At 38.2% G+C, this 18113-nt stretch overlaps 1 protein-coding gene and 1 long non-coding RNA gene across 3 annotated transcripts in view; one reads left to right on the plus strand and one right to left on the minus strand.

Annotated features, from left to right (window-relative positions):
- Positions 1 to 14956, plus strand: part of LOC138428265 (uncharacterized) — a 54603-nt gene extending 39647 nt beyond the window's left edge. The window contains exons 2-3 of the long non-coding RNA XR_011252365.1: positions 7048 to 7141; positions 13606 to 14956. This is a non-coding gene — a long non-coding RNA (uncharacterized lncRNA). The remainder of the gene's footprint in view (positions 1 to 7047; positions 7142 to 13605) is intronic.
- ZNF407 (zinc finger protein 407) overlaps positions 1 to 18113 on the minus strand; it is a 385838-nt gene that overhangs the window by 126862 nt on the left and 240863 nt on the right. The window lies entirely within an intron of this gene.

Here is an 18113-nt window from a genome sequence, read left to right on the forward strand (position 1 = left end):
TCTGACTGCTGTAGCTAGGACTTCCAGAACCATGTTGAATAACAGTGGTGAAAGTGGACACCCTCGTTTTGTTCCTGATCTTAGGGGGAACACTTTCAGTTTTTCACCATTGAGAATCATGTTTGCTGTAGGCTCCTTATTATATATGGCCTTTACCATGTTGAGGCAGGTTTGTTCTATGCCCATGTTTTGAAGATTTTTACTCATAAATGGGTGCTGAATTTTGTCAAAGTCTTTTTCTGCATCTATTGAGATTATCATATGGTTTTTACCTTTCAATTTACTAAAATGGTGAGCCACATTGATTGATTTGTGTATACTGAAGAATCCTTGCATCCCTGAAATACACCCAACTTGATCATGGTGTATGAGCTTTTTGCTGTGTTGCTGAATTCTGTTTGCTAAAATTCTGTTGAGGATTTTTCCATCTATGTCCATCAGTGATACTGGCCTGTAGTTTTCTTTTTCTGTGTTGTCTTTGTCTGGTTTGGTATCTGGGTGACGGCAGTCTTGTAGAATGAGTTTGGAAGTATTTCTCTGAAATTTTTTGAAAGAGTTTTAGAAGGATAGGATTTAGCTCTTCTCTAAATGTTTGATAGAATTCTCCTGTGAAGTCATCTGGTCCTGGGCTTTTATTTTTGGGGAGAATTTAGATCACAGCTTCAATTTCAGTGCTTCTTATTGGGTTGTTCATAATTTCTATTTTTTCCTGGTTCAGTCTTGGAAGTTCTTAAGAATCTCTCCATTTCTTCCAGGTTATCCATTTTATTGCCATATAATTGTTCATAAAAGTCTCTTAAGGTCCTTTGTATTTCTGCATTGTCTGTTGTAACCTTTCCTTTTTCATTTCTAATTTTGTTGATTTGATTCTTCTTTTTTTCTTGATGGGTCTGGCTAAATGTTTGTCAATTTTGTTTATCTTCTTCAAGAACCAGTTTTTAGTTTTATTAATCTTTACTATTGTTTCTTTCATTTCTTTTTCATTTATTTCTGCTTGGATCTTTATGATTTCTTCCCTTCTACTAATTTTGGGGGCTTTTTGTTCTTTTTCCAGTTGTTTTAGTGTAAAGTTAGGTTGTCTATTTGATGTTTCTCTTGTTTCTTGAGGTAGGATTGCTTTGCTATAACCTTCCCTCTTAGAACTGCTTTAGCCGCATCCCATAGGTTTTGAGTTGTTGTGTCTTCATTGTTATTTGTTTTTAGAAATTTTGTGATTTCCCTTTTGATTTCTTCAGTAACCTGCTGGTTATTTAGAAATATATCGCTTAATCTCCATGTGTTTGTGTTTCTTTGTTTTTTTCTTGTAATTGATATCTAGTCTCATAGCATGGTCAGAGAAGATGCTTGATACAATTTCAGTTTTCTTAAATTTACTGAGTTTTGATTTGTGACCAAAGATGCGTCTATCCTAGAGAATGTTCCATGTGCACTTGAGAAGAAGGTGTATTCTTCTGCATTTAGAAGAAATGTCCTGAAGATAACAATGAGATCCATCTCATCTAATGTATCATTTAAGACTTGTGTTTCCTTATTAATTTTCTGTTTTGATGATCTGTCCATTGGTGTGAGTGGGGTGTTAAAGTCTCCTACTATCATTGTGTTACCATCAATTTCTCCTTTTATGTCTCTTATTGTTTGTCTTATATACTGAGGTGCTCCTATGTTAGGTGCATAGATATTTACAATTGTTATGTCTTCCTCTTGGATTGATCCCTTGATCATTATGTAGTGTCCTTCTTTATCTCTTATAATCTTCTTTATTTTAAGGTCTATTTTGTCTGATATGAAGATTGCTACTCCAGCTTTCTTTTGCTTCCATTTGCATGGAATATATTTTTCCATCCTCTCACTTTCAGTCTACATGTGTCTTTAGGTCTGCAGTGGGTTTCTTGTAGACAGCATATACATGGGTCTTGTTTTTGTATCCATTCAGCCAGTCTGTGTCTTTAGGTTGGAGCATTTAATCCATTTACATTTAAAGTAATTATTGATATATATTTTCCTATTGCCATTTTCTTAATTGTTTGGGGTTGATTTTGTAGGTCTTTTTTTCTTCTGTATTTCTTGACTATAATAAGTCCCTTTAACATTTGCTGGAAAGCTGGATTGGTGGTACTGAATTCTCTTAACTTTTGCTTGTCTGAAAAGCTTTTGATTTCTCCATCAATTTTGAATGAGATCCTTGCCCGGTACAGTAATCTTGGTTATAAATTTTTCCCTTTCAGTACTTTAAATATATCCTGCCATTCCCTTCTGGCCTACAGAGTTTCTGCTGAAAGATCAGCTGTTAAGTGTATGGGGTTTCCCTTGTATGTTGCTTTTCCCTCACTTCTTTTAATATTCTTTCTTTGTGTTTAGTCTTTGTTAGTTTGATTAGTACGTGTCTTGGTGTGTTTCTCCTTGGGTTTATTCTGTATGGGACTCTTTGTGCCTCTTGGACTTGATTGACTATTTTCTTTTCCACATTGGGGAAACTTTCAACTACAGTCTCTTCAAAACTTTTCTCATACCCTTTTTCTCTTCTTCTGGAATACCTATAATTGGAATGTTGGTGCAATTGATATTTCCCCAGAGGTCTCTGAGACTATCCTCATATCCTCAGTTCTTTTCATTCTTTTCACTTGATTCTGTTCTTCAGAAGTTATTTCCGCCATTTTATCTTCCAGCTCACTAATTCATTCTTCTGCTGCAGATATTTTGCTGTTGATTCCTTCTAGAGTATTTTTAATTTCAGTAATTGTGCTGTTTGTATGTTTACTCTTTAATTCTTCTATGCCTTTGTTAATTGATTCTTGCATTTTCTTCATTTTATTTTCAAGGTTTTTGATCATCTTTACTATCATTATTCTGAATTCTTTTTCAGGTAGTTTGCCTATTTCCTCTTCATTTATTTGGACTTATGTGTTTCTAGTTTGTTCCTACACTTGTGTAGCATATCTCTGCCTTTTCATTATTTTTTTTTAACTTACTGTGTTTGAGGTCTCATTTTCCCAGGCTTCAGGGTTGAATTCTTTCTTCCTTTTCATTTCTGCCCTCCAGTGGTTTGTGTAAGCTTCAGAGAGGGTGAGATTTGTGCTGAGTTTTTTTGTTTGTTTGTTCATTTTTCCTCTGATGGGCAAGGCTGAGTGAGGTGGTAATCTTGTCTGCTGATGACTGGGTTTGTATTTTTGTTTTGTTTGTTGTTTAGATGAGGCGTCCTGCACAGGGTGCTACTGGTAGTTGGGTGATGCTGGGTCTTGTATTCAGGTGGTTTCCTTTATGTGAGTTCTCACTATTTGATACTCCTTAAGGTTAGTTCTCTGGCAGTCTAGGGTCTTAGAGTCAGTGCTCCCACTCCAAAGGCTCAGGGATTGATCTTTCAGGAGTTCTGCAGTTAACAGCCACTCAGGAAACTTCATTAATAAAAAGGATCAAGTCATTCAGAAGGGGAAACTGATGCTGAAAGCTGACACCTGTCCACATGTTGTCATCAGCAGAATCCGGTTTAGAGGTCCCAATTTCTGAGCAAGAAACTTCCCATCCAAGAGAGCAGAGGAGAGCATGGTTCATCTCAGAAGAGCTCCTATTTTTTTTCTCTTTTGATACATGTGATTTCATTATTAAAAAATTACTGTACCACTAAGGTTGTTGAAAAAACATACCTTCACATATTTCAAACATCAAACAGTCTAAAGATGAGACAGAGACAGTGAAGTCTCTTCCTACCACAGCCTGGATCACCACCCTCTTACCCCAGACCATGGACACAGAATCACTAACTGCCCATCAATCTTTTGGAAAAACTAACAATTTTTTTTTCAATGCACAAACACACTGTATCTTCTTCTCTACCCCCTTCCTGTATGTAAATCTGTTGGCATAACACGTGTTGGCATCTTACTTTTTTTCACCTAACAGCAGCGCATGGGGACCTCTCCACATGACTACATAAGAGCACAGCATCCTTCCTGACATCTCCCTTCCTCCGCCACCCTACCACTCCCTCCCTAGGCTTCGCCTCCTTTCCCTCCTTTGTTAATAGCTACACAGAACTTCCTGGTAAGGACAGAGAATACCACATTTAACTGATCCTCTACTGATGAGCATCTAGGTCATTTCTGATCATTCACTAATGTAAACAAGTTTGTGATGAATAATCTAGTGTAAACAAGCTTGTGATGAATTCTCTTGTGAAACTTTCACTTTCTCAGGATGCCAAGAGAATGTCACAATGCCAAGTGGAGTTGCTTCAAATGTCAATGGGCATATGCTTTTGTAGTTTTGATCAATGCTGCCAAATGGCCCTCCAGAGGAGGTGTAGCAATTCACACTTTCACCAACAATGTTTTAGAGAGCTTGTTTCTGCACAGTCGTGCCAATGTAGTATGTTGTGTTACCAAACTTCCAAGTTTTGCCAATGTGGTGGGTGAAAAATGACAGCTTGAGGCAGGGTTCAATTTCCAACTTTTAACAGTTTTAATCTGCATTTATCTTGTAATGAATAAAGTTGCTTCAAATATTGCAATTCCATGTATATTATGCTTCCTCTGTACCATTTTCCCATATTTTTATGAGTTGTTTTCCTAAGGGTTGTTAGTCACTCTCTTATACATAAGGAAGGTAAACTCATTTGTCTATGACAGAAGTAGTAAATATCTCTTCCTTACTTTGTTAGACTTTTTTTTATAGTATCCTCAGTAAAGTAGAAATGTTTTATTTTGTTCATCTTTTGTCCTGTGGCTTTCTTACTTAGAGGTCATAAGAGGATTGTCCCAAATCGGTTCTAGTACTTGAATAGTTGCATTGTTCCACTAAGTATTAGAGTCCTTTCAAAATTCCCCTAGAGCATGGTGTAAGTTGTGGCTCCACACTGCTCGCCAGATCTCTCACTGACTTGAAGCGCTATCTCCATGAATATCTAATTTATTTGAAGCTAAGTCTGGATTTTCTGTCCCGGTCTGCTGGTCTGTCTTGCATGTGCTCATCCATCGAAATGACCCAGGCTGCACAGGACTCATGTCTAATAGAGTCCATCCACCTGTGTTGCTCTTTCTCCTCCCGGGTCACCAATTCTCCCCCGAGCCATCAGGTGAGCTGACATGGTGGATATGGAGAGTTAACTGTGGAAGCGGAGAGACCTGGGCTGATAATAAAGTAATATCACTAAGACACAATCAGGTAATTTCTGTGTATTTAGCTAATGTGTACTGGTAACATTATCTTAATATAGAAATGCAGAGAGAGCAGGTACAGATGTCACACGCTAATGTAAACATGGATCCCAAAATTCCTTCCCCAAGAGAAGCCATGTGTCTGCCTCACCACTCCCAAACTTCTATGTATGAAATTCACCACTATCTTGGTCTCCTGTTAATAACTTGGCAAGTTATGTACATAACCTGACATTTAAAAATTCTGAAAGTTCTGTTTAAAGAAATACAGAATTTTTTTTTAAATACTTGGCCTCTGACACTTTCAGGCCATGAGGTATTTTGTTGATTTATGCTAATAATATACGTGTCTCATAAGGCTGTCATGAAGATTAAGGTAAATGACATTAAACAAGTTTAGAAAATATAGGAAGTGCTCAATTCACTGTTTATCACTACAACTAGCCTTTCTGTTGAAAGCAATAGAGTTCAACTCTCTGGATCATCATTAGCAATTTACTTACTATTACGAAAGGCAATTTCAATTTATTTAAAAAAATAAACCCTGCAGTTATATAGCATTGTATGCCTATACGTTTACAAATGCACTTCCTCTTCCCTCTGTAGTTAAGTTTCTTTTGGAACAAGTGTATTATAAATGCATAATTATCTAAAGTTCAGTTGAAGGAGGTTTCCACTGTATCATTAAAACAGTAATCCACAATGAATAAAGAATAATCCCATGAAAGGCTTTATGTAAACAAAATTTAAGAAGTTTCTACATTTTTTAAACCAGCAGTATGTAATCATAAATTCACCAGCTCTAGGAAACACTGTGGATTCTCTGAGGAAGAAGAAAATAACACTGTTGAGTCCCTGCAGGCAGAGGGCAAGCCCAAGGCAGCTGCTCAGGCTTCCTGCACGATTCACCCAACATGGCCTGAGATACACAACCCTCTGCCACGTAGGTTCCCACTAAAAGACCCAGAAGGAAAGAGCCTGAGAATTTTAGATTACTAAACAGTTGTGCTGGTTAGACTGCTAGAGGTGCAAGAATAAAAAAATTATATTCCTATGGCTAAAATGGGGTATTTTATCAACGATGTTCAGCAAACAGGTGAATGTCACTGGGAGTGTTGAACCTGACACATCACCAGGACAGAGAATACGACCCATGTATACGAGGGATAAAGATGTCATTTCAGATCAATGAGGAAATGGTGGGTCACACAACAAATGGTGTTCAGTCAACTGCCTATCACATGAGGAGAGATAACTTATAGACTCTTGTGGTCTTACACCATGCAAAAACAAATGCTATTTAGATTTTAAGGTTAACATAAGGACACTAAATTATTAAAGTGCTAGAAGAAAATATAAGAAAATACTTTTATACTCTCGATTGGAAAAAGCTTTCCTGGATAAAATTCAAACACAAATGCCATAAACTGAACAACAACAGCCTTTAAGAAACAGAACTACTCCAACATTCCACTTAGTCCAGCATGATGCCTATAGGGTTGCAGTGAAAAGGCTTTGGTGGCCAATGTTTCACATATTTCAGTTATACAAATTACATAATTTTTTTAACAGCAGTAACTCTGTGAGTGTTCAGTATGCTACTCATTATGCATCTGAAGAGGATGGTAAAACAGAGACTGTTTCTCAAACTAACTTGATGACAAAACATTTTCCAAGGCTGAGCCAATGACATCTATTGCTTGAAGGCAATGACTGGTGAAAACTGGCCTTGAGGTCAGCCATACTTGTTGCTTCTTCTCCTCTCACTTGTCATCTGTGGTTCCATGACACTGGTGGGAATCCTGCTCATTGTTACCTTGCCACTCTTTTTATATTGGACCTTTGAAATAAATAGAGCCCTCCCTCACTCTATTTCTACAAACTTTTGTCCTTTCAGGGGGATTCCCTGATGGCTCAAGCAGTAAAGAATCCACCTGCCAATGAGGGAGACACGGGTTTGATCCCTGGATGAAGAAGACCCCCTGAAGAAGGTAATGGCAACCCACTCCAATATTCTTGCCTGAGAAATCCCATGGCCAGAGGAGCCTGGCACGCTACAGTCCACAGGGTCACAAAGAGTTGGACATGACTGAACACTGGATGGATGGATGGATGGATGTCCTTGGAGAATAAGTGTTATTCTCCTCTTTTCTGTTAACTAGCCAGGCTTAGCAAAATGAAATGCTTGGAAACCAGGAAAGGCATGTAAATGAGAAGCCTTCAAAAGAAAAGGATCTTTAACAAAGAATAGGAATATAACCTGACTTCCTGCTAAGTCCAAGCAGTCACTGGAATCACACTTGGAGGGGCAACTGAGGAAGCAGAGACACTGAGGAGGTGGAGAGGCTGAGGGGGGAGAGAAATTGAAGGGCATACAGACACTCGGCAGGCTGGAACCACAGGAAGGCCTGCCCTTACAGAACTTTTGCCCGAAAGAGTCACACACAAACAATACTATTTTATAATTCAAGATATAGATAACAGCATACGTAGTACTTTACTGTAGCTTTTCCAGTTGAAAGCTTTTCAAACTTAAGGTGATAGAATGGAAAATTTTACAGAACCAAAAATACATTTCACAATCTTTCTGAGAGCCTAGGCCAGAACGTGATTTTACCTGGGACAATTTTATATCAAAGAGACCAAAAAAAAACAACAACAACAACAACAACAACAATGGCTGGATTTACAATATCCCCCCCCCACACACACACAGCTTCTGCATGCATGCCTAAGAGCACAGCTCATCCAGGAGGTTTGCAGACCTGACCACGTAACTCACGACATGCCCATAAATTGGTCCATTAGGGGCAGGGGTGGGGCTGCCATAAAATTTTAAATTTCTTAAGTGGCTGAAAGGAGACTACATCTCTCACAGCTGCTACACCAAGGAGCTGGTCAGTAAGCTACCCATCATAAAGTCAGATGGAGGAGGTGCGACAAACAGTTATTTTTTTGGCCAGAGGGAATAGTGAGCTTCCCTGTCTTTGCAAAGCTCTTGAAAGGCTCTTCTCAGACTGTCTTTTCCTTAAGAAGTTCTCTGAGTTAAGTGTATATTTACAGATTTAAAACACATATTTTATTCACGTTGTTCAATTGAGTCCTACTGAGCAGCATTTCAACCTTCCATAATCCTAGAGCTTCATGATCACTTTTGAAGAAAAACTTAAGAGAATCACTGATGACGAGGGGGCCACTGAGTTTATTTAATAATAACCTATGTCCATTTTTACAAAATTGCTCCACGTAATGCATTTAAAAATCATAACTGGTTCATTTCAGTCACCGCACACAATGCCTCCCTTTGTCCCTTGTAAGTCTCTCAAATGTCTTATTTTAAAGGAATATATAGCACTCCCGGAAGACATTTCCGCATTCCTATTCCCTTCGGCTCCTGCGAGCCCTTGTTCTGTGTGATAAGGCAATCTCCTCCGGGATCGGTGCCGTGTAGTTTCGCACCACGAGTGACAAGGACTCGACTTGAATAACTGCTGTGCGCAGGTTGTAATTATGTCAGCTGGAGTGTTGAACAAGGGGACTGATTAATGGGAGCCCGGGCCCAGGCGCAGTCCCTATCAAAACCTCCGCGCAGGCCAGCAGTGGGGACGGGTTAAAGCAGAAAGACAAAACATGCTGCATCGTCCATGATAGATGAATTGCTCCAACAGTCTTCAGGCAGATGTTCCAGGACAGTATAATATACAATTACTCTGCCTTATCACTTTCCCAGGGACAATAAAGCTTCCTCCTTCTATAGCTCATGTGAGTGAAGGCAAAATTCGTTTCACTTTTACGGCACTGACTCACTTATCATGGTGCCTTGATTGTGCTTTTACAGCTAAAGCAAACATATATTCCACTTTTAAACCAAAAAAAAAAAAAGCTGTAAGAATAAAGCTGGGGCCTTGTTTTGAATCTCTTTTACATCAGAACACACCATGCTTTAGAAGGCTGTTGTGTTAAAAATGGATGCAAGGAAGGTAGAATATGTCTGTGCGGGTACATAGTTGAAAATAAAGCGCCCATGACAAGAAGTAAGATTTGGATTGTGTAACCTTTACATTCATAGCGTTGCTTACACAGCTCATACGAAATCAGTAATTGGGAGGAACACGTAACTTTATGCGTGTGTGTGTCTGTATATATGCTGATGTTATCCATATATTTCCCAGGCACACAGATCCTTGAATCTGAGGGTGCACTTTCAATGACACACTTACTCACTGCCACTCCTCTGTTGTGTCTTTGAGAACCTTCTTAAGAAAGCTGTGTTAGCCGATAGGACGGAAGCTGCCCCAACTGTTCTAATAACACACGGTAGCCAATGCTAAAATGAACCTACCTCAGGGGCACTATGCTGATCACTTCTATTGCCTTCATGTACTCACAGAAATGGTGCCAAAAATTTATGGCAAGATGTCTGGAACTATCTCAATTTGCAAAGGGAAAAGCACTTTTCATTTTTAAAGGTGAAAGACAAGCTAAAACCAAATTCTGAGATGCAGCCATAACCCTCCTGTGGAACTCAAGTTTATAATAAAACAAAGCAGCGAAAATGCCTATAGAATCAAAGGAAACCCAAACAGAATGCGAGTGAATGCAAAAGAAAAGCATACGTCAACTTGTGGAGCAATACAGATGACTTATTTCCACTTTTTAGTGGTTTAGTGCAACTGACACCAACACTCAGCAGTTATAATATACCCTAAGTCATGGAAACAAATCATGCACCCTATCTCACCCTGCGGAGTGATATATTTGCTTCTCTTTCCATGCCATACACACACTAACTCCACTGCCTCATGGTCCTTATTATTACGTTTCTCTTGGTAGGACCATTCCAGTCAAGTTATATGTTTCTAGAAATATGACAATTTGAAGAAGGCAGGGATCAATCTACAATGGGGTGAAACAGAAGCTTTAGTACAAATGGACATAAAGAATATAATTAAAGCTGTGATTGATAAGAGTTTTACCATATTTGTGATTACTAATGAAGTCACACAAATGAAGGTAAAACAAACAGAAAGAGTTGTATATACACATGGGCGTCATCATAGTAAACGCCTGTGAGTTTCCACAGACTTCTGACGTCACTAGAGGGGCCTGTTAGATGTGCCAGTCTTAGAGAAGTCCTCAACCATGAGCAAAATTGTTTAGAGTGAGTCACAGAAAAGAAGACACACTTTAAAAGATGACATTTAGATGACTGTTGGTTAAATGGTCACCCTCAATTGTGCCAAGCAAAATTTTGAATTACATCTAACAGTGAGAGCAGTGCAATCTTTTGTGGAAATAAATTCTCCGTAAAAAGCAAATAAAATCCCAGGACTGGGCGTATATGTAGGGGAGAGCAGAGCAATCCCATGACACAATTTCTGTGCTGTTTAATTCAAAACTCTGACCACAACAAATTTAAATTTAGCATTATGCAGTGTCCCCAAATGTGGGAGCATTGTCACGGCAGTTGGGCGCAGAGGTTCAGAGGTGTGAAGCTGGACTTCTCCAATGCAAGAGAGAGGCATGGCTGATGCCTCAATGTTATTATCAGGCCCCCCGACCTGTCACAAAACCCTCAGCTGACATGCGCCATCTGAGTCACCAGGTAGAGTTCAGGCATTGTTCATCGTCACTGTTTCAGCTGGCTCCTTCACCGTGGCATCTAAGTATATAAGTAGCATTTTAAAAACAATCTTAAAGAAGCAAATGAAAACAAACACTCAAATACACCATGACTGAGCTCTCTGCTCTGGTTTCTCCCCACAGCCTCACCTGTGACCACGCGTGTGCTTTCTGTTCCTACGCCCATGCTGGATCTGGGCTCCTGCAGAAAACCTCTGGGAGCTGAGGCAGGTGTCCTGTCCCAGGGGCTCCTTTCTGCTGCCCAAGGTCCCTTCCACTACTGGAAGGCTACTGCTCCGTCTCTCCAACACCTGCTCTTTGCCCCTCTGTTTCACCACGTTTTCCAAGGGAGATACCAATTGCATGAATGCTTTCAGGTCCATGTACATCAGCACTGACCTACACATTTCCTGGCTTGTTTCCATGTGGGCATCCAAGGGCATTTCAAAGTCATTTCAAAGCCAACCCACACTCGCCATCACTTTGCCAAAGGGGTCTCTCTCCTCCAGGGGTGAGGACCCGGTGAGTGACCGCCACTCACTGAGCAGGCCCAGCTGCAGCATCGAAAGGATGGCGCATCTTTCTGTCACTCGGTCCCCAAAGTCATCCATTTGGTCACCGTGTTCACTGGCCCTCCTAACAAGTGCTGAGATCAGCCTCTCTCTACGCCCATTATGGCTACCACGTTGGTTTAGGGTTAGTCGTTTATTATTTCTGCCTGCACCTTCGCAATTGTCTTTCAGATGTTCTCCCAACTTCTGCTGTGTCCCTCTCTGGCTCCTCATTTGTACTGCAGCAGTGACTATTGCAAAGCAAAATATGAATATGTCAGTCTCCTCCTTAATATTCTCCACTATCTACACACTCACTGCCTTTGGGGTAAGAAGCAAAATACCTGGCATGGACTCAGCTTCCCGGACGTCCTGCCCCCGTCCCCACACAATCCCATGGGCCCTACAATCCAGGCTTGCTGATGGGAGATGATCTAAAACCAAGCAAAAACTATAATTTGGGAGAGGGAAGTGGGGCAGAACTCTACTTTTTATTACAGTAAAGCTATTTGAGGTTTTTAGAACAAAACAAATTTCTCAGATCTAAGTGCCAACCAATTTCTACTTCAAATAATTAAATCTAAGAGATTCAAGCACAAGCAAGCACTAAAAACTTATCACATTTTTCCTCTATGGAAAACTCTAATTTGTTTTATGACATTTCATGTATTTCTTAAAAGTTGTAACTCAAGATGAAAAAGCAAAACATAAACGAGGAAGAAAGGACTGAGCATATTTAGCCAACGTGCTTCTCACAAGCAGGAAAAAGTCAACAGAGGATTTGTGCCACACTCTCTTGATTAACAACGGAAAGAAGTGTGAGAGAGAAAAGATGTCATCTTGTTTTTACAGACATTCTTAACCTAAAGCCAAAACATGCACTGGCGCTACCAAGACGGCAGCATCTTATTCCACCCAAGGGCTCTGATGTCTACAAGGCATGCTGGTAGGGAAGCTTGTTCATACACATGCTGCATCGCCACTGCCTGCTCATTCCCAGGTTTTCTTTTTCTTCTTTCCCTTCTTTCTTTCAGAATTTTTTTTTTAGCAGTCCCTAGAGGGGCAATATTTCAGAATTCGTTGAAACAAAGGATCCAAAAGCAAAATGAAATAACTAATATCTTGGCATTCTCATTGAACTCACGACAGGTGGTAAAACTGCTATACACCTCAAAGGTATCCTGTTCTATTATTTTCTCTCGACTCCACAACTGAGTTTGTTAAATTCAACCACACAACCAGAAGGGTGTGCCTAATGTTCTTCCAACTGTTATTCTAGATAATCCTGGTGATTACAGAGTTTTCCTAACAAGCTTATGTTGTATGAGCCTCTACTGCCGGGAGATATAGATAGTTACACTGTGAAGTGTTTTGTTGTGTGATAATAGCTCTAGTGTCTGAGGAATAACTTATTATGCAAGAGATTATTGCCCCAAAAAAATTTTCTATTTTTTTCATCTCTAAGGTCTTTCTTTCTACCACAATATATACAGATATATCTAACTACCACCCGAGGGACTGTCCATAGTAATTCCTTGTAGAAAGACCATCCCCAAAGATAGCGCTGGTCCCTTCTATAATGACTGGATGTGGGATTCAGAGCCAGCAGGTTAAATAAACATGTTTATCTGGATTCTACTTTAAGAGATAGCAAAGGGAATGTATGGTCACTTTGTGTTCAAAAGGGCTCTTCTAATTAATCTGTGATCTCAATGCCTATTTCAGCTACATCAACAAACAAAACAACTTAAAACTTGTGTGATAAACAAAACAAATTACCTGAGACTTTTCTCCCTTTTAAAGGCATATAAACCAATTTGTAAATTTTAATACTATGAAATCTATGTTTTTAGGTCTACAGATTTTTTTATACTTAAATGAGTTTTGTCAGATGAAAATTAATTTGCCAACAGTAACTAAAGGCCTGTCACAAATACTGTGCTATATTAGCACACAGCCTTAGATAAAAATTTGTAAAAGTCTGTATTATGGGTGTCTTAGGGCAAACAAGAAAAGTTTGAGTAAAATATGCTATGGATAAAAATAACATTAGATATATACCTTACAGAAAATACAAAACCAAATCCAAACTACAGTTAGAGCTATTGAGGTTTTTTTTTTTTTTTAATTTGCTAATGAAACAAAATTAGGCAATATTTGTTTGGAAAGAATTTAACTTCTATTGAAACAGAAATGCTAGGAATAAAAAAAATACATTTACATACAGTCCAACTTTCATAATTAGGACAAAAACCTTAAAATACAATTATGCTTCTTCTTAGGGAACCCCTCAAAAGATGCCATGGCAACTTACCAGAAACATCTACTTCACGAGAAAGAACAGTATACCTCCAGGAAGTACCACCTTTACACCTGCTAGGAGAATCTTCCTAACCAATATTTACGCTGCCAACAACCGAATTTGGTTCCACAAGCCAGCCATGTACTGACATCTACCTGTGACTCGCTGAACTGTGTGAAGGCGGCGGGAAGGAGCAGGCCGTCCGCCACGACGGGCACTGAACACACAGCACAGGAGATACAGCCAGCTCCCACAAACCGGGGAGTGCCTTGGAATCGTTATCCCAAGAGAAGTCTGTAAAGTGACTGGACTGAGGCTTTCAGCCGAGGACATCTGCTTCCTCATTCCAGTAATCGACGAGCAGTACTCTTATTTTAGAATAGAATAGATCGAACCCAGGTCTTCCACATTGCAGGCGATTCTTTACCAGCTAAGCCACCAGGGAAGAGAAATATAAAGAGAAAACAGACTTGATACAAATGAAATAGTACTGACTGGTATGTTTTATTTATTTCTGTTTGTTTTTTGTGAGAATATTTAAGTTCTACTCTCTTCACTAATTCCAAGTATTCAAAATACTTTATCACTGAATGTCATCATGCAGTGCATTAGCTCTTCAGACCTTATTCATCTGATAACTGAAATGTTCATACTCTTTTACCCACCTCTCCCTACTTTGCTCACTCCCTAGCAACTACTTTTCTGCTATTTTTTTACTTTTTCTCTTTTTTTAAGCTTCCATACATTAAGTGATATCATGCAATACTAGTCTTTCTTTGTCTGGTTTATTCCACTGACAAAAATAGTTTTCAATTTGAATTTGGTTCTGATATAACTAGGCTTTTGGCATCGGTCAAATTGCTTCAACTATAAATTATATCTATTATGAATACTAGATATTTTCAATTATTTTTATGTAATATCATTATTCTTTAAGAACTTAATGTCACCCAAAAGAAACAAATGCAACCTCTGATTCTTCAGAAAAAGAAACAAGTGTTGTTCATTTTGGTACGTATAATTCCCCTTCTCTCTCGGTATAAATGCTGTTCTGCTACAAAGATGAAAACCGATTTCTTCTCCTTGGTATTATTATTCGGGACAAACCCAAGTTTGACCCATCTACTGCTTCTCCTGCTACTGCCTATGAACCTGCACAGGAAACCAAAGGAGAACTGGAACCCTCAGGGAGTCCCCAACAGGGAGGCGGTGATCCCTGCAGAGCATGTCCTCCAGCCAGGATGCTACAAAGGGCAGAACAATGATCCATCGTATGTGAGGCCTTAGCACCTTCTTACTTCGTGAAGCATAATACACGTGAAATGTTAAAAGGTGTTTTTTTTTGACAAAAATTTTCTAGGACACACACACATATTTCAAATGGTTGTGACAGACACTAAATTCTACCCAGTCCAGTCACATGTGTAAAAACAGCGAATTTGATCATAAGAAACATTAAACAAAGTATTTAGAAGAGTAATAAAAGAGATGTTAGGGGATATCCCAGAAAGCACATTTCTTGTTGAGACTCCACTACTTGGGTCAAAGGCTACATCAAACATTCTTAGCCTGCTCTCATCCAAAAGAAATGAAAACTCTTCTTGAGATCAAAACCTAATGTATTAATGATTCTATGGAATACAAGCCAATCATGTATTCTTGGAATACATGATCTTGGAATGTACTGAATACATGAGCCAATCATGATCTTGGAATATCAGCCAAGGGCAAGTAAGCCATCAGGTAAGAAAACGAATCAAAGTTTATGTCCAAGTTTAGCAAAGAAAGAGGGGTAAACTGTTAACATGAGGCAGGAATTATAAATTTTATTCCTCAGCGCTATGATATGTCATATTTCTAACTGAAGTTATAATTTCAAATAATAATAAAAATAGTGAACAAAATAAAAAAGTAGAACAGTAAAAAGCTTCTCAAAGTGTATAACACTGGAAGTATTAAGGCATACAGTTGAGAAAAAATCTGTCTTAGGAAACAATGAACAGGTTCCAAGATCAATAACAGAGACGTAGGAAGTAAATGTGGAGAAGGCACCCCACTCCAGTACTCTTGCCTGGAAAATCCCATGGACGGAGGAGCCTGGTAGGCTGCAGTCCATGGGGTCGCTAAGAGTCGGACACGACTGATCGACTTCACTTCGACTTTTCACTTTCATGCATTGGAGAAGGAAATGGCAACGCACTCCAGTGTTCTTGCCTCGAGAATCCCAGGAATGGTGGGGCCTGATGGCCTGCCATCTATGGGGTCGCACAGAGTCGGACACGACTGAAGCAACTTAGCAGCAGCAGTAAGTAAATGATCAAACTGGTGGAGTCTGGCCTCAACTTGGTTTTCTTTAATTTACTAAATGATATTCAAAGTATAATATAAGACTATTCTTGATATTTTTAATACCACAGATAGTATTTTGTTATATTTTACGACTGATCGTGGTTTATACATTTATGGTTAATATGCATTTACTGTATTTTCTCCATAAATCTTAAACTATGGAAGCCAATGAGAAGGTGAGTTTCATGTAAAAAAAAGTCCAATTATGGCCAACACAGTGCAAGTCATCTAATCTCATGTGAAGCCAGCATCATCAGTGAAACAGAGTATAGCTCAATATTAATAAACTCCATGGGGAAATAAGGACTTACATTATTAGAAAGGGTACTTAGTATAACATATTAGAGTTTTTTCTATTTCTCTCATTAATATAGAAGTGACAGTTAATATATAACAAAAAACAAAAATATAGAAAAATTTTAGATTGTTTCCAAGTTAATGTAGAAAAAAATCTAAAGAATTTCCTGTATAAATAATATGGCAGAACAATGCTATGAGTCTAAATTTACACTTCAAAATATTAATGAATACTAATTAATGGTTTAAAAGTTTTGAAGCAATGATGGAATATACTGATCTGTAATGAATTAGAATTTTGGATATTTCAGACAGTAAAAGCTTAGGAAAAGGGTACATGTTTATATCTAAACAGAATGAGATGTCATTGCCTAAATTAATAATGCAAACTTGAAAAATAGCCCCAGGTTCAAAAGACCAATTATAAAATTCTCTTGTAAACAAATCTATATTCACATTTTTCATGAATAATTATAACTACTAGTATTTCTATACTAATGTTCAATTTGTAAAATGAAAAAATATATTTTCTAATGAAATTTAAATAATACTTTCATTTCTAATGATGGCAACTTACCTGCAAATAAGCACTAATAATGACAATGATAGAAATACTCTACAGGAATAACTTTTATCTATTTATACTAAGCAGAAAAAAATCTAAACATAAAAAAGTATTTAAATATTTAAGCAACAAAATATTATGAAAAGGCAGTGATAAGACAAATATGACCATATCTTCTCGGGAAATATGTGATCATCTTATACATATTTTTATTCTATAGAAATCACACATACTCCAATTTATTTACCTTGTGAAAGAAGATACTTTCTTTGTTGTTGTGAGGTAGACCTGGTAAGCAGTTTGTTCTTCCTATGCTGTGTAGTTAAAACAGTCTTCATGAAGTTAACCATATGCTCATTTAGAAATCTTATTTTCATCAGTTAGAAAACAAAAAGATTTGCTGAAAAGCCTACATTTCATTCACAGTTCCTAACTTTAAGAGTATTCACATATTTGGAAGTTTTTTTTCACTCCTGGTCAAGTTAGCTGGGCTTTGTCTATTTAGTGAAAGTAAATCTAACCATGTACACACAGAAGATAAAACTGTCATAAGAACAGAAACTGTTGAAACCATTTACTTTCAATAACATTCAATTTAAAAGGTTTAAATGAGGACAAAATCACCATTTTATCAAGGACTTACAGCATTTCAAAGGAAATTTGAGAGTGATCACTAGGCATAAATGTCCTGAGTATTAATTCACAGGACAGTAACAACAGTCTTAGAATACACCAGCTCCTCTTCTCGCCGAGCTCAAAGAGGTATGGAAAGGATGGGATCCAGTTAGCGCAAACGCACTGCTCAGTGGAAGTGATGCTGTCTCAAGGAGGTAATTCAAGTAGGGGGACAAGTAGTACAGCCTCAGCCTTGGCAAAAGTATATGATTTCACACCAAGAAAGCCTAACATACTTAGAAATATGTTTCTGCATACAGAGACCCAACCAAAACACAGTACTAACCAGCAAACAAAATTCACACCCCCATCTGGGTACCAACAGCCTGAAAGCATATTTCTACAAATTTCCTCCAAAAAAATCGTATACTGTGCACAAAGATATAGGTTGAAGTACTTTTGGAGCAAAAACCTGAAAACTGTATGACTGTCTAAAAATTTAATAAAAGTTATTGTTATCAATCTAAATTGAGGCCATGCAAATATTAAAATTATAATGAAGGAAAGTGCAGTTTTCAGACCAGGTCTTTTGAAAGTTTAAGGTAGTTCAGCCATTACCTAATGATTAACTTTTTTTAACTTGAAAAACTGTAGAAAAAAAA

The sequence above is a fragment of the Ovis canadensis genome, chromosome 23 (assembly GCF_042477335.2).
Source record: "Ovis canadensis isolate MfBH-ARS-UI-01 breed Bighorn chromosome 23, ARS-UI_OviCan_v2, whole genome shotgun sequence".
Classification (NCBI taxonomy): domain Eukaryota; kingdom Metazoa; phylum Chordata; class Mammalia; order Artiodactyla; family Bovidae; genus Ovis; species Ovis canadensis.